The sequence below is a fragment of the Gopherus flavomarginatus genome, chromosome 2, assembly GCF_025201925.1.
Source record: "Gopherus flavomarginatus isolate rGopFla2 chromosome 2, rGopFla2.mat.asm, whole genome shotgun sequence".
Lineage (NCBI taxonomy): Eukaryota > Metazoa > Chordata > Testudines > Testudinidae > Gopherus > Gopherus flavomarginatus.
The window spans coordinates 74530181-74555123 of NC_066618.1; the positions used below are offsets into that span (position 1 = coordinate 74530181).

The window sequence follows — 24943 nt, forward strand, 5'->3', positions numbered from 1 at the left end:
CCAGCATATTAAAGAGACAAGGTGGGTGAGGTAATATCTATTATTGAACTAACTTGGTGAGAGGGACAAGCTTTCAAGTTTACACAGAGCTCTTCCTCAGATCTAGGAAACACAGAGTGTCACAGCTAAACAATGCTATGCTAAATAATCTCTTCCATCTTGTATTTAACTGTGACACTCTGAGTACAGTTCCCAGACCTGAAGAAGTCTCTGGAAGCTTAAAAGCTTGTCTCTCTCCAACAGAAGTTGGTCCCCTTGTCTCTATCCAAGGATTTCTCTGCACTGCGCACCTTTTAACGACACAGCTGTACCACTAAAGCCATGCCACTAAAAAGTGTAGCCGCTGTTTGTTGGCGGGAGAAAAAACTTCCACCTCCAATGAGCAGCAGAAGCTTTGTCCGCAGAAGAGTGCTTCTGCGGACAAAGCGCTGTTCACACCATTGCTTTTTGTCAGCAAAACTTTTGTCATTCAGGGGAGTGGTTTTTTTTCCACACCCCTGAACGACAAAAGATTTGTCATTCAGTTTCCAGTGTAGACAAAGCCTTAATCTAAACCCTGTATTAAGTATTTAAGGCCCAATCCTTTGAGACACTTAGCACCCTCAGCTCCTATTGAGTTCAACAGAAATTGGGAAATACTCATCACCTCCCACAGTGAGGCTCATGAACAACTATAAACTATTATTTGTTTGAATATCTTGTATCTTTGCAGGTTGTTGCTTTTTTCTCAGTGAGTTATATATTCATAAGTTTGAACAGATTAAAAATATGTTCAAAGAACCCAGCTCTGAGCCAAATTTGGATTCCTTCTCAGTTTTCATCCATTGTGATCCTACTGAGACAACAGCGCTTATGATGAAAAGCGATTAAGTGGAGCAAAGGCTGTAATGAGTTGCAGCATACATTACTCAAGTATCCAGGATAAGTAATAGTTATCTGTCTTTATTTTTGGAAAATGTGCAAAATTTGTTCCTTGTGTATTTTTTTTCAGGTTGAATCAACTGAGAGTATGTGACTTTTTACAAGCACTTAATTGGGACTGTGAAGTGGGCAAATGAAATGTAGAAATTAGAAATGAATTATTTATTTTTCCAATTTGTTGTTGTAAATGCTGGAGAAAGGATATGAAAAGCTCTACTGACTAGGAACTTTACTATGCTGTGATTATGGTTCCAATTATGAGTTATGTAAACGCTGGACTTCAGCTTTGTGCCATCCAGTTGTAAAAACAAACAAACAAAAAACTGCTCAGAGAGGTAGGTAGCTAGTAGCAAGTGCAAAGTTTTCATAAGCATATGGTCAGATCTAGAAGTATGGGAACTCTTACACACATTTACTCTGACCTTCAGTCCCAGAGATGAAAAAACTGCTTTAAACTATTCTACTCTGAAGTCTGTATGTAGAAGAATAAAAGAAGACATCTAATGCCTTAGTACAAAGAGAGTTCCTAAATTTTTAATTATTTTCCCCATATTCAAGGGATTTGCTAGTAAGAATAGAAACATCTACAGAATCAATTTTTATTTATATTAATATCTTATGGTCAGCATGTAGTCTGAAATAATTACAGTGATTATACTCTTTTCTTCAAGCACTCAGAACTTGCATTCATTCCAGGATTTTTACTATACAATCCTGAAAAGATAATCCCTCAATGTATTATGCTTCATTTTTTTGAATTTATCCAACAGTGTCTTTTGTGAGCTTCATTAGCAATTATTTTAGTATAATAAGTTACCAGTTTGACAAAAGATGACACACATGTTGAAGAATAATAAATTTAAACTTAATTTACTAGATAGTATTTTGTTACAATTATATATATAAAATGATATTTTGTTGTAAAGTTTGACCTCAAAAGTTAAACATTATTTCCCTGACTCTTTCTTTATATAGAAAAGCAACTTCTAACTCAAAGTTTTTGATAGAGGCTAATGGATTCAGCATACACCTCTGCCCCGATATAACGCGACCCGATATAACATGAATTCGGATATAACGTGGTAAAGCAGCACTCCAGGAGGGCAGGGCTGCGCACTCCATTGGATAAAAGCAAATTCAATATAACGCCATTTCAGCTATAATGCGGTAAGATTTTTTTTAGCTCCCTAGGACAGCGTTATATCAGGGTAGAGGTGTATTTATTTTGTATTTAAATGTTTTAAGAGATTTTAATAAATTTAAGCCTTGACATATGTTATGTTTAAATTCAGATTTCATTTTAAGCAGATTTATTTTTAAAAAGAAAAATGTTTATTATTGAAATTAAGAAAATCAAAAAAATCCTATTTTAAAATTTGTTTTTTCAAATAAATCACTATTTTTTTTTTATATGTATGTGACAGAGTCAGGCCAGATGGCTACAGGAGAGTGTTAGAAGGCAGATATATTAGTCCCAGATTAAGTAGATCCCTTTTCCCCAGGTAAGGTAATGGAGCAGTTCCAGAACAAACAGGAACTTGCTAGAACCAGCTAAGGCAGGCAGGGTAATTAGGACACCTGGAGCCAATTAAGAAGAAACTGCTAGAATCAATTAGGACAGGCTGGCTAATCAGGGCACCTGAATTAAGAAGTACCTCATTTCAGTTTGTAGTGTGCATGCGAGGAGCTGGGAGCAAGAGGCACTAGGAGCTGAGAGTGAGAAGGCATATTACTGGAAGACTGAGGAGTGCAAGCATATTTCAGACACCAGGAGAAAGGTCCTATGGTGAGGATAAAGAAGATGTTGGGAGGAGGCCATGGGGAAGTAGCCCAGGGAGTTGTAGCTGTCGCGTAGCTGTACCAGGAGGCATTCTAGACAGCTGCAGTCCACAGGGCCTTGGGCTGGAACCTGGAGTAGAGGGCAGGCTTGGGTTGCCCCCCAAACCTCCCAACTTCTGATCAGACACAGGAAGAATTGACCTGGACTGTGGCTTCTACCAGAGGGGAAGGTCTCTAGGCTGTTTCCTGACCCACATGGTTAATCTCTGAGGTGAGCAAATTCTCCAATAAGCGCAGGACCCACCAAGGTAGGGGAGGAACTTTGTCACAATATATATAATGTAATATCACACACGCACGCACGCACGCATGCAAAAATATAGATATAGACAGATATATCTATTCTGGGCCTGGCTATGAAGGAGTTCATCACTCAGCCTCATTTAAGCTCCCAGGTAACACTTTGAACCTATCCCATCCTTTGGGTCACATGGCTTTATTGACCTATGTGACACCTTTCACAAAACTTCATCTTGGAAGTCTATAGGCTTGGTTATGGACAGTTTACTTACCAAGCAAGCACAATGTGGACAAACTGATCTCACTTCACCTCATAGTTCTGTCAACTTTCTCTTGGTGAGAGAAAAAGGAGACTGTGGTGGGGGGAGGGCATTCATTCCTCACCCCGCACAAAAAGATTGATTAGAGCAGGGGTAGGCAACCTATGGCATGCGTGGAAAATTGAACAAAATGGAGGGTTGGTGATCCTGATTGCTCCTAGGTGACCCAGGCAGTTCTGGTTCTTGAGCAGTCCTCATGTTTGTGCATCAATATTCACCTCTTACAGACATATTGACTCAGATCAGACATTTCAGTCCAGCATTCTTCCATTTAACAGTTTGGTATTTGAATGTGACCTGGAAGAGTCATGCTCAGAGCTACTACAATCCATCATTAGCAATAGTAGGAAAGATTCTACGAGGAAATGCAAAATGGAAAGGATTTTCTACCTTGTGCCAGCATCTTTGAATAAACTCAAGAGGAGTGCCATTGATCCCTACTGTTGGGACTACCTCCTCTTTCTAAAAACATCGGGACTATCAACTCCTTGTGTGTGCACTTGCCAGCTGTTAGCGCCTTTCCGCCTGTGTTGGAGGGCCACTTGATCTTTGCCCGTCGTATTGCAGTATGGATTCTGAAGGGATTTGTCAGTACCTTTCGTTTGATACTAAAAGCTACCCCAATTTGCGACTTAAAGCTAGTGTTGTCGGTATTAATGAAGGGTCAGTTTGAACTGTTAACCTAATGTTCCTTTGCCCAAGGTTACCTTTCTTGATGCTATCCTCTCAGCCAGAAGAGTAGGAGAGCTGGAGGCCCTTATTGCTGATCTGCCTGATAGTGTCTTCCATAAGGACAAAGTTCCCCTGAGCTTATACCCCAAATTCATCTCCAAAGTAATTTTAGAATTTAATCTGAACCAGGTCATCCCCTTCCCTGTCTTCTATTCAAAGCTGCACGCCATCAAAAAAGCACAAGAAATTACTCTCTGGATGTCCATCAAGCCTTGGCATTCTACCTGCAGAGAACAAAACCTTTTAGGGAATCTCCTAAATTGTCTCCTTTGCAGAACAAATAAGAGGGAAAGTGATCTCCTCACAGAGACTTTCCAGATGGATTTTGGGCTGCATCCTGCTTTCTTATGAGTTAATGGTGACCCCCCCCCCCCCATAAGGTGTGAGGGCCCACTTGACCAGAAACTAGGCTGCATCAGTAGCTTTGCTTCAAGTTGTACCTCTTCTGGTGATATGTAGAGCAGCAGTATGGGGCTCTGTTCCCACTTTTTCAAAATATTATGTCCTGGTACAAGCTTCTACAGCAGACACGTTCTTTGGCAGTTCTGCAGTAGGTGATACAGTAGGGTTCCTTGCACCATCCTCCTCAATGAATACTGCTTTGTCACCTCAAATGGAGTACACATAGGGGTCATTACTCAAAGAAGAAAGAGAGGTTATCTATCTTTAAGATGTGTGGTCCCTGTCTATATTCCGCTACCCACCCTCCTTCCCCTCTGCTGCAAAGCATATCCTCGGGCTGTTTGTGGTAGAAAGGCAACTGAGGAAGGGGGTGGTTCACATTGTCTCTTATGCACTCGGGTTTGAGCCCAAGAAGGAGAAGCGCACAGGTGCAGACCAAAATACATTGATAGAAAAAAAAATGATTTCAGGCTCATGGAGTGCACGTGCACCACTCGAGTGAAATGTAGATAGGAATCACACACCTTGACAAACTCCATTTACTGTATAGGTAAATAACCTTTCTTTTGTGAAGATTAAGTAGTTAGCACTTGTAAAGTGCTACATAAATCCTAAAATTACCCTGAAATGTACTGAACCATTCAATGGTTGAAGCACTAGTAGACTTCTATTTATTTGGACAGCTGTCCCATAGAAAACTTTGTAAAGCACTTGCAACAATGCTTGGATCCCAACAAAAGAAATAGGAATCCACTTCTCTAGCAGGAGACCAGGTGAAATGTAAAGATCATACATATACACATTTTACATGAAGTATGCCATTTAAGTTTTCTCCATCTACCTAAGCAGTTTGGGTGTGCTCAGCAATATTTGCGTATCTCAATTTGAGGTGTATCATAAAGAACCATCTCAGTGCTCTGCCTCAAAATTCTTAAGCCAGCCATGTGCGTAGGGGAATGATCATTGGTGTAGATTGGATCGATGGCAGAAATGAGAGGATGGGGGAGATTCACTAGACACTCTCAGAAAAGAAAGGGAAGAAACTGAGACAAAAGTGGGACAAATTGAAAGGAAGGAAGATTGAAATGCCAAGTAAAAGGGGGAAATAACTGGCCGTAAGAAGGATTTGATGGATGAAGAGAGATCCTTAAAATCCAAAAGGAATCGACGAGAGAAGGACAAGAAGAATATTAAGTTCTTCTTCGAGTGATTGCTCATATCCATTCCAGGTAGGTGTACGCGCCGCGTGTGCACGTCTGCCGGAAACTTTTTACCCTAGCAACTCCAGTGGGCTGGCAGGTCGCCCCCTAGAGTGGCGCCAGTATGGCACCAGATATATACCCCTGCCGGCCCGCCCGCTCCTCATTTCCTTCTTACCGCTGTGTCGGTTGCTGGAACTGTGGAGTGCTGCTTGCTGACCTCCACGTCCCTAGCTCTCCTGTACTTGTTCGTCGTTTTTAGTTGTAAATAGTTCATAGTTAAGTAGTAGATAGTTAGAATCTTGTATATAGTTGTCTAACATCGCTTGCGGGTGGGCTGTTGCCCTCCCCGGCACCCGGCACCGGGCCCATGCCTGGCTCGCCAGGCTTCAAGCAGTGCTCGGCATGCAAGAAGCCGATGCCTACGAGCGATCCCCACGACGCGTGCCTTAAGTGCCTGGGGGAATCGCACATCAGCGAGAAGTGCCGCATTTGCAAGGCTTTTAAGCCTCGCACAAAGAAGGAGAGAGACCAAAGACTCCGCGCTCTCCTTATGGAAGCGGCTCTGTCTCCGGCACTGGTGTCGCAGTCAGCCAGTTCTACTCCGGCACCGGACCGCGCCGGCACCGGCAAGACTCCCCGGCACCGACCATCTCCGGCACCGGGAGCAGACTCGCGTCCCTCGGCGTCTGCAACACCATCCAGGCAGGCCCGAGTGGAGCGCCCGGCACCTACCCTGGCCGCGGCACCGCCTGCAGGGCTGCTGTAGACTCCAGGCCCGGAAGGTCCGTCGAGTCCAGCCCCTCCTAGCTCCCCCTTAAGATCAGGGGTCGAGCTACGGGTACCGTCTACGCCGGAGACCTTTGCCTCGGCTCGGGACTTGATCGCAATGACGGAGTCATCGCAGCCTCAGCCGACACCCCCGGGACGGGTAATCTCCAGAGGTAAACCGATGCTTCGAGCGCTGTCTCCCGAGTCCCGGCACCGATCACCCCGGAGGCGTGAACGCTCGCGCTCGGGGTGCCGCTCAGAGTCCTGGCACTGTTCTCCCAGGCGGTACCGGTCGTACTCGCGGCACCGATCGCCATCTGCACGGTCCCGGTCGGGCTCGTCTCACTGCTGGCACCGAGACTCCAGGAGCCATTCACCTCGGCGTTCGGCTCCTCGGTCGACCTCCCGGCACCGAACCGGTGGTAGGTCCCGATCCTAGTCGACCTCCCGGCTCCGCGCCGGTGGCAGGTCCCGGTCTCCGCTGCCGTCCCGGCACCGCGCTCATCGAAGGTCACGGTCCTGCTCCCGGCACCGACATCGCTCCCGATCCGGATCCCGGCACCGGTCATCACGCCGTTCCCGATCCCGGCACCGATGTGGGTTGCGGCACCGAGCCTCGGCACCGAGGCGAGCGTCGGTCTCGGCGCACAGAGTCGCATACCAATCAGGCTCAGCGCCTCCGTGGCCTTCTAGGGAGCCATCGGTCTCTTCCCAGACTGACAGCGCCTATGCCATGGGCCAGGACAGACACTCGGCCCTGTTCCAGGACCCTCCACCACAAGAGCGAGGGCCTCAACAGTGGGGGTTTTGGACCCCATGGGCGTATTCCCAAGCCTAGGGTCTGCAACACATTACACCCGCCCTACGGGGAAACGCAGACCACCGGAGGCGACGGTATCTAGACCCCCTCACTCCCTGGAAGCAGACGGCAGGTCCAGTCACCGGGACCCAGAACTCCCTCCAGAGACCGAGGTGCAGCCCCACACGGAACCCCCCGTGGACACTTTGTTGCCGGGGGTTTCCTCATCCTTTTCTCCGGATGAGGCAGTGGCGGGTACCTCGTCCTCCAGTCCTCCCCCGCTGGATCTTAGGGCACACCAAGACCTCCTCCGCCGGGTGGCACAAAACCTGGACTTGCAAGCGGAGGAGGTGTCTGAAATTGAGGACCCGGTGATGAGCATCCTTTCCGCCGATGCGCCCACCAGCGTGGCCCTGCCCTTTATAAAGACAATCCAGGCCAACGCCACTAACATCTGGCAGTCACCGGCCTCCATCCCTCCGACCGCTCGAGGGGTGGAACGAAAGTACATGGCCCCCTCGAAGGGCTATGAATACCTATACGTTCACCCGACACCCTGCTCGTTGGTGGTCCAGTCGGTGAACGACAGGGAGCGCCACGGGCAAGAGGCCCCCGCGCCCAAGTCGAAGGAGGTGAGACGAATGGACCTCCTGGGCCGCAAGGTCTATTTGGCGGGGGCGCTACAGCTCCGGGTCTCAAACCAGCAGGCCCTCCTCAGCCGCTACTCCTTCAACTCGTGGGTAGCGGCGGGGAAGTTCGCGGAGCTCTTGCCTCAGGACGCCCGCCAGGAGTTTTCCACCATCCTGGACGAGGGCAAGAAAGTAGCAAGAACATCGCTGCAGGCCTCTCTTGATGCTGCCGACTCGGCCGCTCGGACCCTGGCCTTGGGGCTCACGATGCACCGAATTTCTTGGCTGCAGGTCTCTGGCCTTCCACCAGAGCTCCAACATACAATCCAGGACCTCCCCTTTGAAGGCCAGGGCCTGTTTTCTGATAAAACAGACCCTAGACTAAAAGACCTCAAGGACAACAGGGTCATAATACGGTCGCTGGGAATGCATACGCGTGCGACACAGCGCAGGCCATTCCGGCAGCAGAACCAGGAGCAGCAGCGGTGGCCGTACCCTCAGTTCCGCCCGCGGCAGGACCTCTCTAGGCGCCGCGGCAGGACCTCTCTAGGCGCCGCGGCAGGAACAACCGCCGCAGGCAGTCCAGTGGCCAAACGGGGCAGAACCAAGGCTCCGCCAAGGCCCCTCCAGGGCCTAAGCCTTCATTTTGAAGGTGCGCCCGAGGGCGCAGTACCAGTTTCCCCTCCAGATCCCTCCCCGCAGTTTTCCAACTGCCTTCCTTTTTTCCTCCCGGCGTGGACCCGAATAACGTCGGACCGTTGGGTCTTGCGTACGGTGCAGGCCGGTTATCGCCTGCAGTTTTCTTCGCCCCCCCCACCCACCCACCATCCCCGTCCCTCTTCAGGGACCCCTCTCACGAGCAATTCCTCCGTCAGGAGGTGCACGCGCTCCTTGTCAAGGGAGCCATAGAGGCGGTTCCGGAAAACGAGAAGGGCAAGGGGTTTTATTCCCGTTACTTTCTAATCCCCAAATCCAAGGGCGGCCTCAGGCCCATCCTCGACCTGCGGGAACTCAACAAGTATATCATGAAGTTGAAGTTCTGCATGGTATCCCTTGGAACCATCATCCCATCCCTGGATCCCGGAGACTGGTACGCCGCCCTCGACATGCATGACGCTTACTTTCACATCTCCATTGCCCCCCAACACAGGCGTTTCCTCCGCTTTGTGGTCGACCGCCAACATTATCAATTTGCGGTCCTTCCGTTTGGCCTCTCTACGGCCCCAAGGGTGTTTACAAAATGCATGGCAGTCGTCTTCGCACACCTTCGACGTTGCCGCATTCACGTCTTCCCCTACCTGGACGACTGGCTGATCCGAGGCACATCGGAGCTGCAGGTCCGCGACCATGTCGACAGGATCAGCACCCTCTTTGCTGCCTTGGGCCTCGTCATCAATGTGACAAGTCTACTCTGCTCCCCACGCAGCAGATAGAGTTCATCGGGGCCATTCTGGACTCTACCCTGGCCAGGGCCTTGCTACCCTTGCCCAGGTTCCAGTTGCTGTCGGCCATCATTCTGCGCTTGCAGGCGGCCCCGCTGACCTCTCTACGAACATGTCTGGCCCTTCTAGGCCACATGGCAGCCTGTACGTTCGTAACGGCATATGCCCGACTCCGCATGAGGCGTCTTCAATCATGGCTCATTATGCAGTATCAGCCGGCCAGACATTCGTTGGACGCAGTCGTCACCGTTCCTCAGAGGGTGCTGGACTCCCTTCGCTGGTGGCTGGACCAGTCCGTAGTCTGTGCGGGGCTCCCGTTCCATCCACCCCAACCCTCGGCATCCCTGACCACGGACGCCTCAGATCTGGGCTGGGGGGCACACTGCGGCACCCAGAGAACTCAGGGCTTGTGGACACCTCAAGAGATCAACCTCCATATCAACATACGAGAGTTGAGAGCGGTCCACCATGCTTGTCAAGCGTTTGTCCAGCTCCTTCAAGGTCGTTGTGTCGCGGTGTTCACCGACAACACGACAACCATGTTTTACATCAACAAGCAGGGCGGCACCAGGTCCTCTCCCCTGTGTCTCGAGGCAATGCGCCTCTGGGAGTTTTGCATAGCCCATTCGGTTCACCTTTCCGCCTCCTATCTCCCGGGAGTGCGGAACACTCTAGCGGATCGGCTGAGCAGATCCTTCCGTTCGCACGAGTGGTCCCTCCGTCCGGACGTCGCCCTCTCACTCTTCCAGAGGTGGGGTCGTCCCCGGATGGACCTCTTCGCGTCCAGGCAGAACAGGAAGTGTCGAGCATTCTGCTCCTTCCAGGGTCGGGAACCAGGGTCTCTAGCAGATGCATTCCTGATCCCATGGACAGCCCACCTGTGTTACGCATTCCCTCCAGTTCCACTGATACACAGGGTTCTCCTCAAGGTGCACAGAGACAGAGCCCGGGTGATTCTCATAGCTCCAGCATGGGCCAGACAGCATTGGTACCCCATGTTGCTGGACCTCTCAGTAGCCAACCCAGTTACCCTGCCCCTACATTGGGACCTGATCACCCAGGACCACGGCAGGCTCTGTCACCCGGACCTTCCGTCTCTGCACCTTACGGCATGGCTCCTGCGTGGTTGACAGGCTCCGAGTTGCGCTGTTCTACCCCGGTTCGGGAGGTTCTCATGGGCAGTAGAAAGCCTTCCACCAGGGCGACTTACTCAGCTAAGTGGAAGCGTTTCTCCTGCTGGTGTTCAGAGAAAGCTCTTCGCCCTATGGAGACTCCCGTCACCACTATTTTAGACTACATCTGGTCCCTCAAGACCCAGGGTCTGGCGTTGTCATCCCTCTGGGTCCACCTAGCGGCCATCTCCACGTTTCATCCTGGAATGGACGGATGTTCTGTCTTCTCCCACCCTATGGTGGCGAGATTCCTGAAGGGACTGGAGCGGCTCTATCCACAAATCCGCCCTCCGGCCCCTTCATGGGACCTCAACCTGGTCCTAACTCGGCTCATGGGCCCTCCATTCGAGCCATTAGCTACTTGCTCCCTGCTCTACCTCTCGTGGAAGACCGCCTTCCTAGTGGCCATTACCTCAGCTAGACGAGTGTCAGAGCTGAGGACCCTCACAGTGGACCCACCGTATACCATCTTCCATAAAGACAAGGTACAGCTGAGGCCTCACCCTGCCTTTCTTCCCAAGGTGGTCTCAGTTTTCCATGTTAACCAAGAGATTTTCCTCCCAGTCTTTTTCCCAAAGCCCCATTCGTCCCGCAGGGAGCAACAGCTCCACTCACTAGATGTCCGTCGGGCGCTAGCATTTTATGTGGACAGGACCAAACCCTTCCGCAAGTCCCCCCAGTTATTTGTGGCGGTAGCAGACCGGGTCAAGGGGCTGCCGATTTCCTCCCAGAGGTTATCTTCCTGGGTTACCTCCTGCATCAGGACCTGCTACGACCTGGCCCACGTTCCGACGGGCCGTGTGACTGCTCACTCCACCAGAGCACAGGCATCATCGCTGGCTTTCGTTGCCCGCATGCGAATCCAAGAGATTTGTAGGGCGGCGACCTGGTCATCGGTCCACACATTCGCTTCCCATTACGCCCTGGTTCAGCAGTCCAGAGATGATGCGGCCTTTGGCTCTGCAGTACTCCAGGCCGCGACCTCTCACTCCGACCCCACCGCCTAGGTAAGGCTTGGGAATCACCTACCTGGAATGGATATGAGCAATCACTCGAAGAAGAAAAGACGGTTACTCACCTTTGTAACTGTTGTTCTTCGAGATGTGTTGCTCATATCCATTCCACACCCGCCCTCCTCCCCACTGTCGGAGTAGCCGGCAAGAAGGAACTGAGGAGCGGGCGGGCCGGCAGGGGTATATATCTGGTGCCATACTGGCGCCACTCTAGGGGGCGACCTGCCGGCCCACTGGAGTTGCTAGGGTAAAAAGTTTCCGGCAGACGTGTACGCGCGGCGCGTACACCTACCTGGAATGGATATGAGCAACACATCTCGAAGAACAACAGTTACAAAGGTGAGTAACCGTCTTTTTTAAGGAGGAGATTATATATTTAATTGCATCCAACAAGAAACTCAGAAACAAATCCTTTTTCCTAAAATTTAGGAATCCCTTATTTGAAAGAGCTTATAGGTAAGTGGGTGGGATATCTTTCTCTAAAATGACATAAACTATACCCTGGCAGCTGAAAAGCTTTTTACCATGTGATCCTGAAAATTTTAAATCGTATATAGAAAAGGAACTATTAGAATAAAAGAAAATAAAATTTAAGTTCTTAATGACAGGAATATTATTATTAAATTAATACATTTGTGTCTACTTGAATTTGTCAGTTTGTCATTAACAAACTTTGTTCCAGGGGAAGTGTGACATCTTGTTCCAAATGAAGTGAATTTTCAAAAGGCTGAAGAAGCAGGCAAAATATAAAGCAAAAAAGAGATGTTGTCAAAGAAGAGAGTTTGCAGAGGAAGTAATTGACAGTACCCTCTAGACTGTAAAAATTACCTGCAGACTGCCCTAGATTTCAAGCTCTTTTGATAACACTGTGCATTTGTAGGTGGCTAAATCTGTTTTCCATTTTCTGTCTGTCAAGGGAATAAATTTATTGAGAGTTGTAAAACTAATCATATCATTTTACATAGCACTGATTTCCAGGAGAACAGGAACATAAACTTGCATTGTTGTATCATTGTGTGCTTGGTGGTAGATCAGTCATTAACTCACAAGAAAGTATACAAGAGGGTATTATTGATTTACAGATAGTAATTCTGATATGTTCTACTTTTGCACTTTGATATCTTTTTTTGTTTTTGTTTTTGGTTACATAATACAGATACTGTGAAAAGAGAATTTACAGCTAATATCAGGGTGTACTGATTTAAATCGCCAATTTGAATCACAATATGAATCAGGAAGAAGGTCACCTTGATTTAAATTACCTATTTTAATCCTGTTTTCCATTTGTACTTTTTAGTTTATTTTCCTAAAGAAAGGTTGAGTCTCATTGGTTGCTAACCCTTAAAACATGTTGATTTGCAACTAAATACAGCCTTTTTACTAAAATTGAAACTTTTTTGCTTACCAAGAAGATACACTGTATATATGCACATTTATTTAAGCTTAACATACTTATTCAGATTCTTAATTTTTACATTTTTATTAAGTTAGAAAATGGTGATTTTCAAATTTCTTGTTTACTAGATGACTAATTTTTTACTCAGAATTTGTGTCAAGCTGCATTTGGATGTAAATTGGAATCCAATTAAAATGCACAAAAATAGCACTTTCAGATTGTTTATAAATTAAATAAAACTATCTTAAATGTGCTGGTTACATAAGGAGAAAACCCTGAGTCTATCAAAACATGCATTTAAAACTAAATTATTTTTTTAAACAAAGGAGGTACTTTCTGTAGTTAATTAATTGAACTGGTTGTATCTGGTCATCACGTCCATCAAGATTTATGAACTAGTAGAGCTCATTCTCTTAGCCTTGTTTTTATTAATAGATTGGAAGAGGAAAACTAACTTTCCTGCTTCTTAACTTTGAATGAACTTGTCATTAAATTGATCTAATTGAATAAACTGAAATGAAGAAATATTCTCTTGGCACCCACCGAAGAGGCTACTGCTGTCAAAAGCAGGTTTAGCACTTTTCACAAATTCTGGCTGTGCATGCTTTGTCTGTGACTTCTCCAGTTGTGTGGTTTGACTTTCCTTAAAACTTTAGCAGCAAAAATGTACTGGTAGAATATTTTTTTAAAAATTAATTTAAATGAGCTGGATAGATTACAGTAAGTTGAGACCTAGATGTGGGTTGTCATAATTTGAAATTTGATTTTAAATAAATTTGTTATAAAAGAAAAATGTATTTAAAGAAAAAAATCCAAATTTTATTTTTTAAAAATCATTATTTTTTTTATCCACTCTGGCGAATATGCTTTGTGATCCTAGATATCTATTCTATTCTATTGTAGAATTGGAAATGTCCTTACAAGGCAATTTATTCAAGTATGTAAGTGGTCACAAGGGCTGGACAATTAGTAATTGTTGCTAAGTGTTGTGAAAACTTATGAAATCTGTACTAACAATATTACAATCTGGTCTGGAAGCAGCTGTATTAAATGAAGTAGACATCAGAAATCTGGAGGCAGTAGAGATGAGAGTTCTTTGAAAGATGGCAGGTATAAAGTGAAATTAATTCAAGACCAATGAAGTTAGGAGAGTAGAAAATGAAATCAGGGAACAGGGTTGGCTATAATCAAAAAGAGGACTATGATGAAGACATTCCCGAAGACAGACAGATATGATGGCATGCCAGAGAAGATAATGCAAAGATAACCAACATCAGTCCGAGAAATAGGCCAGGCATTGTTCACAAGAACATGACCAGGCCGGGCTTAATGGAGGAGCAAGCCATGGACAGGAATGAATGGTAACCTTGTATTGTTCCCTGTGTCTTTAAAGATCCTTTGGTATAAAAAGAAGAAAGACGCTTACTGTTGCAGGTTCTTCACTTCTGATCTAGTGAACTGTAGGTATTCCGAAATGCCAAATTAAAGCCTGCCATGTGCTCTGTACTGAAGATGGTTAGTAGTAGTTTGGTAGAATTTAACTGTGTGTGGCAGGGATGATATAAGTCTCTGTATGATAAATGTGCTGTGATCATAAGTTAGCAGAAAACCAGGGCATGGATCCAGTGTTCCACAATTCTCTGGTGGTGCTCTCAGAGTATCATAAAAGGGTGTGAACAAGGAGAAACGTGCTATATACTGGTGTGAAGAATGTGGGAGATATCTGTATTAATTTTCGGAAGGGTCTCTATCTCTGGGGTTTGGTTGTTGTGTTGTTGGCTGACAAGTAACAAAAATCTAAACCAGTCTTAACTTTGGTCTTCAGAACATCCAGTCTAAAAAGGGATTCCACTTTGAGAAAATTACAGGTGTGGACCTGTCACTTGGAAATGGTGCCCATTCGGGGGGAGAGTGATTGGGTTGAAGGTACAGCTAACTTTGGAATTGTAACAAACTGGTAAAGTCAAATGAGTTATTTCTTCATGGGAAAAGTAAGAGGTCAGAGGAAAGGTGTGGCATTTGTGTGTAAAGTAAAGGATTTTGGGATGGGTGGTGTGGTTGGGAGAGATAGCTCAGTGGTTTGAGCATTGGCCTGTTAAGCACTGGGTTGTAAGTTCAACCCTTGAGGGGGCCACTTAGGGAACTAGGGAAAAAAAATCTGTCTGGGGATTGGTTCTGCTTTGAGCAGGGGGTTGGACTAGATGCTCTCCTAAGGCTTTTTCCAACCCTGATATTCTATGGTTTGTTAGATGTTGAAAGGACAGACGAATTTGTTGTGGCAGTGAGGAGTCTGAGTGCATTTGGTTATGTAAGGTTTATATATTTAGGGAATGTATTGATGGTGTTCTGTTGATTTATTTAGTAATCATGCTTGTGGGATTTACATTTTAAGCAGCTTTAACTCCTAAGCAAATTAATAAAGATTCATGCTTTAGGGGAGGAGAGGTAAATTCTAAATAGCTGTGAAACCAGCATGCACTGTCTCTTCTGAAATTGTCCATTCTACTCCTCCATGTGTCATTGAAATATTGAGCTGAATTATCTAAATCTACCAACAGTGACCAAAATAAGAACCTGTTGGTCTAAGTTTTGCATGGTGTGGCAAGGCACCTTCTTGGTTTCATCAGCCTCTGCTGCTTTTAGCCTTGGTGAGACAGACTTGGGTAAAACAGTCCCTCTTGGTTGCACAGGGTTAGTCTGTTCCTTCTCTCCACTAGTGCTTTGGCCTTGTTTTTTTCCCTTATGGGAGGGAATGCATCCTCCCCTCCTGGTGAGACTCGCCGTCTCACTGCTCCAAACCTATTGGCAGCATGACTCCTCCTCTCTCTCTCCCCCTCCTCTCCCAACAGGGGAAGGTTTAAAAAGGTCTCAGGCAGCCCTTAGTTGGAAGAGCTGATCCTAATTGACCTCAGGTAACTCCCTTTCAGCTGATCCTAATTGATTCTCTTGTAACCGTAACCCCTTCTCAGCTGAACCTGATTGACCTATAGTTACCCCTCCTCAGTTGATAGGGAGGAGGACCTTTTAACCTTCTGGGACTGTTTCCCCCCCCCCCACATCCCCAGCAGCTGTCTGTCCTGAGATTATCACAACAGTTACATTGATAAATCTGGAGTAATAAACTGAAATAATGGAAGTACTCAATATTTAGACCACTGAAATTAAAGCAGAATTTGAGCCTTTTTCTGTCAGTGTGGTTAGTCAGAAATATTCTGGTGTCATTAGTTATCATAATAGATTCTGTTACTACTTTCAATCAAAGAACAATAATTTTTTCTTAACTCCAGAATTGGAGAGGATATTTGAGTTATTTTCCTTCTTTAGTTTTTCTCTTTTGTGGAAAAATTTTACAGATGTTAATAGGGATGAAATTTATTGAATTCCATAAAAATTACACCTCTACTCTGATATAACACGGTCCTTGGGAGCCAAAAAATCTCACCGCCTTATAGGTGAGACCGCGTTATATCAGATTTGGTCCAGTGCAGCGTACTGGCAAGAGCCCCGGGTCCTTTAAATCACCACTGGAGCTCTGGCAGTGGGGCTCGGGTGGTGATTTAAAGGGCCCAGGGCTCCCCGCTGCTTTACCATGTTATATCCAAATTCGTGTTATATCGGGTCGCGTTCTATCAGAGTAGAGGTGTACTTACTAAACTGAATACAGAATGATGCATTCTTTCTGTAGAATTTGTAAACCAGCCTATAGTAGGTAATAGAGAATTATATTGCTGCTATAGAATTCTATTGGCTCGTTTAAGAAAGATTATCCTTTTTATTCCTTAGGGCTTTTCTGTAAGTGCCTCTCCCCTGACCTCCGCACACTGGAGTCCCTTTAAACTGCTTAATTCTAGGCTAGATAGGTATATTTGAGTTACCTTCCTAGATGCTTTCTCAGAGGTGTAATTTTATGAACTGCGTTTTCATTCATTACTATGCTAACCTCCATCTGAATTTACAGTGTGGCCTATTATTCAACTTGCAGACTGATGACTCATCCTTTTTTGCTTCACTGGATTGCTGTAGGTAATTCTGTCTGTACCTTACCAAAGCTTTAATATGTAGCTAATAAGAAATGTTTACAGCATTCAATGTAGTTCTTGTAATCCCACAAAGAGGTTTGTCTTGCTTTAAAAATTGTGTTATTGAAACAAAATAAACTATATAGACTTTTGATCCACTTTAATCTCTTCTACTGTACATACTCTGGAATTCAGTGTATGGGAAGGAGCTTAAGGGGCAGATGTGCCCCTTCGCTTGCTGTATGCATGGGGAAGGGTGACAGTGTATGTGGAATTGGAGTGGGGAACTCAGAAGATAGCCCTAGTTGCAGTGCAGTCCAAAGCATGCTACCCCATAACTTGTGCAAGTCACTCTGAAGGAAGACCTCTTGGTTCAGTTTCCATCCACAGTTTGGGAGGGGTAGAAACCAAGGAGCTGCTTCTCATTGTTACATGTCCAACAGGAGTTAATGCCCATTTTCTATACATTTTCTGCCCTCATTAGAAGTAAAAGGTAAACTGACAAGGTGTGGGTGGAGAGCTTCCCTGCCCGGCTGTTCATGGAGGTGTAATACCGGCAGGAAGGGTAAGGTTAAGAAGCACCAGAGAGGGCTTTGCTCCCTGCATCATTTTCCTGGGATTTTGCTTGCTTTTCCTGTGGCTTCTGGGACTCTGCAGAATTTTCAGGCAGCATCCCCTCCTGGGCAGAATCCCTCCATCCTCAAGTGAAAAGCCATTTGCTGCAACCACTGAGCATATCTGCAGGTGCTGTGGTCACACTCCTTCACAAACCACGGACATCCATTTCTGGAGCTGTGGTACCCTCTCCCTTCAGCATACAGGAGATTACAGGTGGCTTGCATTGCCACAGCCCTCCCCTGAGGAAACCTTTCTTCATCTTGTGTCCAGTCTTGGGTATAGAAGCTGGAGGAAATCAAGGTCTGAATCTACTGTAGATTTTAAAAAGGAATATTTTATAATCCTGTAACCAAAATAAAAATGATATAAATATGTGACTTGGAAAAATGTTTTATTTTTGCTACCAACATGTTTCTCTCTGTGTTACTTACTAGTCAGGCTTTTAGTTAGGTTTTGTAACCATGAAGTTATAGGATTGTTGTGTAGCTATGATATTCTACTGAAAAAGTTTTGTTGACCTATGGTGCCTGTCATAAAAGCAGAGTGTGGACTAATCCTGTTTATCAGCTTGTGCATACTGTATGTGGGAGTGTAAAGAAAGAAATTGTCACTATTGAATTTCAGGAGGAATCTGTATAGGAAAAATGTTCAGAATATTTGGAAAGGAAAAAAATGGAGAGTGCACAAATTGAACATGAGGCATAACATTCAAGTTTCTGTACAAGTGACTGAGAAGCATCCAAGTATTCTTTGGAAAACTGAAATATTAAAATGTGTACATACAGAATAATAGTGTCATACCATGCTGCAAGTTGGTAGGGCTAACTATTAAAAAACCTCCAGCATGTTTAATCTTATTATATAATACCACTGAAATTTGATTGTACTAGTTGCATACAATGGATGAATATTCTGATGAAAGACACAAATATGTTGTCTGATTCTACTCAGTCTCTTGCAGTTGAGATATATTTTAAAATATTAGTTAAAAACAACATAAATAAGAAAGCAAAATGCAGTCCTGTTGTCTGAATGAAAGTTTCTAATGGAGTGACCCTTCTGCATTAAAGTCTGCTTTAATGTTAAATAAAGATCTTTAGAAAGACAAAGTGGAGAAAAATGTCTTCAAAGACAGCAAACTGGCTAACAAATAGAGTAGGCCTTGTACTTGTCATTCTAAAGGGAAGTGATTTTTCACTTCATTACTTTTCTTTACCAAAAATTGAATCTCATTTACTTTATAAAGTCATGCATGGATAAACCATGTTAAGTAATGTTTTTGCAAATTGCTAGCTAAACTCTTGAATTTTTTATGCATGGACTTATGGGCTAAAAAATGCTCCTGTAGAAGTATTTTAGCTAGAACTTAATTGAAGGGTCAAAATAATTCATATTACTTGTTCCATCTTTAAATTAATTATATTTCCTTTGCTTTCCCTCTCATTTTTTATTTAATAGTATAAACATTTTTTCTTTTTCTGTAATATTGTTAGTAACCAGGTTTTTTTATTGTTTTAAGTGAAATAAAGAAATGTTTATATGACAGAAAAAGTAAGCATATGGGTTAAGTGAAACAAACTAAGAGAAATAGAATAGGGTCAATTAAAGAAACAAATACATTACATCCAGAAAAACAGATTGTGGACAGACTCAATTCATTTAGCTTGGTTAAGAAGACTGACCAGAAATTAATTATTATAATGTCAATTTCTAAATGGTAGTGATAAGTAGTATTTCACAGCCCTGGAAGGGAAGATGCTGTGAAAATTGGAAGAATTTTATTATGTATTTTTCTTGAAGGATGACTTTAACTTACTAAATACGTATAGTGACTATTGAAGAGCAAACATACAAATGAAACATGAAAAAACATGTCTGCTCTTGTGCATGGGGGGAGCTCCTTATGGAGCATCTATATTGTCTTCTTCAAATCTCTCCTCTCCTTACGACTCACCTCTGCTGTGTTGCTTCCAAAGCACACAACAGTGGCTGGGTAATGGATGAGATGAGACTGCTGCTTATTACATCAAACATAGTTGGCTTAATTGTTACCTTGTCATACACCCTTCCCCATTTTGTTTTTTTCTCCACCTGTTGTTTCACATCAGATGCTGAGATTGTAAACTGTTTGTTTGAGGCAGGAACTTTTGGTGAGATATTTAAAGATAGTTAGGTCCTTAAAGAGTCAGATAAGCACCTACTGGGATTTTTTAAAGTCCTAGGTACCTAACTCTCATTGATTGCCATGGGAGTTAGGTGCCTATGCACTCCTGAAAATTGCAGTAGGTACCTAACTGCATCATTAGGTGCCTAGAATCTGTCCTTATATGTTTGTACAACATACAGCACAGTGGGGCCTGATTGGGGCCTCAGTGCTACTGCAGTGCAAATAATAACCTTAATAATAATACCCCCCAGACCAAACCCGTATCAGGCTTATCTCAGCCAAAGGTGGCTGAGGAACAATGAGCCCTAAATATCTTGGTAAACGTTTTCAAACTTGGTGTCTAAAGTATGGCACCTAAATCTAACTACATGACCTTATTTCTAGGGGTGCTTAGCATCCATGGCTCTTTAACTTTAGGAACCCAGCATTGTTTTCAGGCTCTTGTTTTGTTGTCTAATAATGTAAAAACCATTAAACAATTCTGTATCATCAGAAATTTCTGTTTCCTTTCTAGACAAAATGTAAAGTTTAAAGATATCTGTTTTGCGATTAGCTGTAAAATTGGGAAGATTTTGATGTATTTCTTCTGGGCAGGAATTTCAGGTTGAATTGCATTGGTTTGTACACAGAGATAATCCTCCATGCATGTAACTGTGCAGAAGGGGATGGTCAGCCACTTCCATACACCGTCCCCACCCTAATCCAAATAATCTGAACCTGTAGAGTGCAAGAAGAATGGAGTAGCGGGTAATTTGCATTGTCTCCTTAGCAGCCTGTGGCTGAATTAACCTTCCTGCATAGACCATTCCATGTTGGGGATTCCAGAAGCTGCCATGTGCAGCAAGAGTTCTAACATGGCTCCATCTGAGCTGTGCTGGAAGATAGGGAGAGAAAACAATTGTGAACCCTTGAACTATACAATGCATAACGCCTCCGACAAATCCCAGAGCTCTGGATGGCTCTCAGGGACTAGCAGGTTTGGGATGGGCAGAACCCTTGCTTCTTCATAAGGAGACAAAACCTGACAGAAGAATTTAAAGGAAACTCCATGAGTTTTTATCCATCTTGGTCTCCTCTTTTTTTTCTCTTCTGTGATGGGTTTTCTGTAGGAGGGCATGAATGTTCTGTTTTCTACAGCAATGTTATCGGGGCGGCTCTAGCTTTTTTGCCACACCAAGCATGGCAGTCAGGCAGCCTTCAGTGGCGTGCCTGCGGGAGGTCCCCCCCGGTCCCATGGCTTCAGTGTACCTGCCACCAAATCCGCTGAACAGGCGGACCTCCCACAGGCATGCCACCGAAGGCTGCCTGACTGCTACCCTCGCAGGGACCGGCAGGGCACCCCCTGCGGCTTGCCGCCCCAGGCACGCACTTGGAGCACTGGTGCCTGGAGCTGCCGCTGAGTGTTATAAACAAGCAGGAGTAAAACAGCAAACTTGAAAATGGAAATGAATATTTGGACTCTTGTTATTTTTAAGGTTTTGTTTAATTTAAGTCTTTAAAAATAATACACTTCAAGGAAAAGGTCAAGGTTGGGACTTTCAAAAGTTCTCCGTAATGGCCTAACTCAGCTCCCACTGAAATCAATGGCAGTTTTAGAACTGACTTCAGTCAGAGCAGACTTAGGCGAATGCTACTCTTCGTGGACCCCGACTCTCTTTTATTTGGACACAACAAGTACAAATGAAAGCTGTAATCTTTTAGGCACATCTAAGTAACCATTTTGTTGCAGAATGATTTTCAAACATGTATGGCCTAACATTTTCCAAACAAGATGCCTTAAATTAGGCACCTAAATCCATATTTATTAGGCACCAAAATAAGAGTTTGGTGCTCAGCACTTTTGAAAACCAGACCACTTATTTAGCTGCTTAAATATGGATTTGTTTGCTCAACCTGTTTTTGAAAAATGTGGCCATAATTACATATTAGTGATTCTTATCCAAATAGTAATTGTAATTTTTAAAATAATGTAGGTCTTTAAATAGTTTCTTGATGCTTTTTGATACCTGTTTATGAGGGGTTGTTTGTTATTGCTTGGCCAAATCCACAAGTCCTTACTTAATTTTTAGGTAAAACTTTCATTGACATACTTGAATAAAGAGTTCCAGGCTTTGTCCCAAGTGTTTAAGTTTATATTTTAAAACCCATTTCATTAGTGTATTTTGAGTAGTGTTATGAGTGGTGAAGTCTTAATATTCTTTAGTAATGTAATAGTTTTTCAGAGAGCAGTTTTGTGGTAACTGGTCTTTCTTATATTTAGTCTTAATCACATTTGGCCAGTTATCTCTCTGGGACAATATGCTGAAGTTTGCAGACAAGTTGCCAGAGGATGTCAGACAGGAATTCCAGGTCGTGTTAGATGAGAACAAGTTGGGGGCTCTAGATCTCTGCAGTCATCTATAGATGGTGTAAAATTAGCATCCAGAGCCATGACATCTGCAGTATCTAGATGCAGATGTTCACACCTTTCAGTCAGAGGTCCAGGAGATGGTCCAGGATTTCCCTTTCAGAGGTCCTACCCTCTTCTCTCAGAAAATGGATGAGATGTTCTACAATCTCAACAATTTGAAAGCCATGTTGAAATTGTTGGGAATTTACACACCTTTTCCCTAAAAGAAGGCAATTCTGCCTTCAGTCTCTACAGAGATACCTGTTTTTCTCAACTAATCATACTGACCAATCTAGGAAATGAGAGAAAAACCACAGAAGAAGGTTCTTCAAAACAGTTGAGAAATCCCAAGCAGTCACCCTGGCCTCCATCATCCCCTCCTTAGATCCTGGTGACTGGTATGCTGTATGCAACTTAAAGGATGCAAATATCTGTGTGGCTATCCATCAAAGCCCTTGGAGATTCCTAAGATTTCTGTCAATAACACCCATTATCAGTCTGCTGTCCTATCCTGAGGCTTGTCTGCTGCCCTGTTAGTATTTACAAAATGCTTCAAGACATTCGTGTTCGATTAAGGCTAGTTTCATTTCCATTTAGAAATACCAACTTTTTTTCTTTAGATGACTGTTACACCTACCAGTTCGCAACTGTTGTCAAATTCCTTCTGTTTTAGCCTACCAAACATTTTAAGGACCACTCCTCACAAAGCTGCTAAATTATAATCAGGGTAGATATTTTGCTGAATAAGAATTGAAGAACAAAATTGTAGTGAGTATCAATCCCATAGATATTCAAATACGTGTTAGTAGGATAATGTGTAGTAAGTTACAACTATATACAGTGAAGGACAGACTATTATTTTAATAATAGTCAGTAGCCACTAGGTTTAACTACCATTTCAGTATGTTTCTATAGGAAGAAACTGAAGACTCTTTTTCAACACTCCAAGCGTGTTAACACATTATGATTATGAGGATTATGGGATTACAACTTTATCTGGCACATGGTGTTACACACAGGTTGTCTCCATTGCTAGTATATTCCACAGCAAAAGAATGGATGTTGCCTGTGGCTACTGTTTCCCGCTTACCTCCTATTTTATCATTTACAGTCTGGAAAAAAAGCAGCCTGAGAACAGGCCATAACTCCTACACCATAAAACCGACTTGCTTTGGACAAATGTAATCAAATGCAAAATGCACTTCAGAGGCCGGGCGGGGGGGCCCGCTCCAGGTCTTACGCGGCACCAAAGGACCCCTTGCCACTGAAATGCCGCCGAAGCCCCGGAGCGGACACTCTCCCCCCCCCCCAGCTGCCAAAATGCCCCCAAGGACCCAGAGCGGACCCCCCTCCTGCCTCCAGGTGAGTTTAAAAAAAATTATAAGACTCCTAAGGTGCGGGGCCCAATTCTGGGGAGTCAGGGGAATGGGCTTAAAGCCGGCCCTGCCTGTGGCACACAACAGTGTAGTCTTCCAAGAACTTAAATGCTTTAGTCTAAACCAGGGGTTCCCAAACTTGGTTCGTGGCTTGTTCAGTGTAAGCCCCTGGCAGGCCACAAGATACTTTGTTTACCTGTGTATCAGCAGTTCGCTGGTCCTGGCCAATGGGAACTGCAGGGAGTGGTGACCTGGCCTGCGCCGCTTCATGCAGCTCCCATTGGCCGGGAGCGGTGAACTGCAGCCACTGGGAGCTGCCAACGCCTATACCTGCAGACACTCAGGTAAACAAAGCATCTCGCAGCCCACCAGGGGCTTACCCTGAAAAAGCTGCTAACCAAGTTTAGGAACCCCTGGTCTAAACCAATGCTGATTAATACAGGGGTGTGGCAGGGCGCTGCTAGGAAAGCCCCTAATCTACTTCTGCCATCCAGCCCTCAATCAGGGGAAATGGACTGGAGCTGGATAAATAGCCAGTGATTGCCTGGGAACTGCCCACAGCTGCCGGCCTCATTAGCAGGAGCTAAAAGGCTGGGAGGCAGTGGAGAGGGTAAAGACCAGGAGGGGAAGGTCAGGCTGGGCTCAGGGAGGAAGGAGCCTACTAGTCTGTTGCTGGTCAGGCCATGCCGTGTAAATAGCTGTAAATAGTGGGAAACTGATGATGGGAAATGGACACAAAATAAAGATCACGGGAGTTGCACTAGCTGGGAGCATCCCTGAGTCTTTAAGGAGTGGGGCCAAGGGGCCAAATCCAACAGGGTGCAGCGTGCAACCTATTACAAGGGGGAACTGGGTAAAATTAAATGTTCTGTATTATACAGGCTATCAGACTAGACAATCTAATGGTCCCCCCGGCCTTAAAATCTAGTAATCTGTGAAGCACTGCCAGCACGAAGTGATATTAAAGCCATCTTGTCTGGTGACTGGTAGATTCTCACTTCATTATGAGAGCCTCAGGTGAAACAGAGCAACAGCACTATTGCAGCTCTATCCTTCATTTTGGCCACCTGTGCAGAAAGCAGGGCTGGGGAAAGGGGAACATGGTCTGTGCTCCAGTGATCTTCAGCTGCAGCAATCACTTCTTGGTGCCATTGGTAGCTGCAGTTTTACAGCAACCTTCAGAGCTAGAAGTGAGTGTGGGGGTCAGACTGTGCATCCTCTCATTTCTAACCCTGCAAGGCTATCAGGTATTCAACTTTAAAGCCGTGACATATTTAGATAAAGAAAAAACTGCTACTGGCCCAGGGTTGAATCTTGCTGGCCCTCGCACTCTGAGATAATTTCAGAGGAAAAAGAATCATTTCTTTGGCATGCTGATTTTAAAGAAGTAGCAGCTATTTGAAGCTGCTCAGGAGATTGGAATGGTAGGGTAAATCCATGGGAGATGGTGTGAACAGAGGTATATAACAAATTGTACAGATGTGTGATACCTTTTCTTA

The 24943-nt window shown here is 44.9% G+C and overlaps 1 protein-coding gene across 9 annotated transcripts in view; it reads left to right on the forward strand.

The window, feature by feature from the left end:
* The window catches only part of LRRC3B (leucine rich repeat containing 3B), a 69068-nt gene that overhangs the window by 17780 nt on the left and 26345 nt on the right, over positions 1–24943 (forward strand). For 3 of the 9 annotated variants that reach the window (XM_050938533.1, XM_050938530.1, XM_050938534.1), the window contains exons 2-3: positions 713–2088; positions 2587–2707. The exons of 5 other annotated variants lie outside the window; for them this stretch is intronic. The gene's annotated coding sequence lies outside the window, so the exon portion shown is untranslated. The remainder of the gene's footprint in view (positions 1–712; positions 2089–2586; positions 2708–24943) is intronic. One more of the 9 variants, XM_050938536.1, reaches the window with a different exon arrangement.